Raw genomic sequence first — 309 nt, forward strand, 5'->3', positions numbered from 1 at the left:
GGCACCCCTGGAACTGTGCTTCCTGGCCCGGGAGGCCTGGAGCTAGCTCTGAGCATCTTGGGTGCGGGATTCTGGGCCCTGGCTGCCTGGTGGAACTGAGGCTTGGCTGTCCCTGCCCACAGGAGAAGAGTCAAATCAGGAGTGGGAGGGAAGAGGCCAGCCAGCAAGGAGTGTCGACACCTCTGAAAAACGTGCCATGCTGCCCCAGGGACCTCAGCGTGGCCCTGGCCCGGCAGAAAGGGTGGCCACGTGCTCCCGGGCAGCAGGCTGTGGCCTCGCTCCACCAACAGTACCCTGAGCTCTCTCCGA

The sequence above is a fragment of the Tupaia chinensis genome, unplaced genomic scaffold (genome assembly GCF_000334495.1).
Source record: "Tupaia chinensis unplaced genomic scaffold, TupChi_1.0 Scaffold000178_1, whole genome shotgun sequence".
NCBI lineage: Eukaryota > Metazoa > Chordata > Mammalia > Scandentia > Tupaiidae > Tupaia > Tupaia belangeri.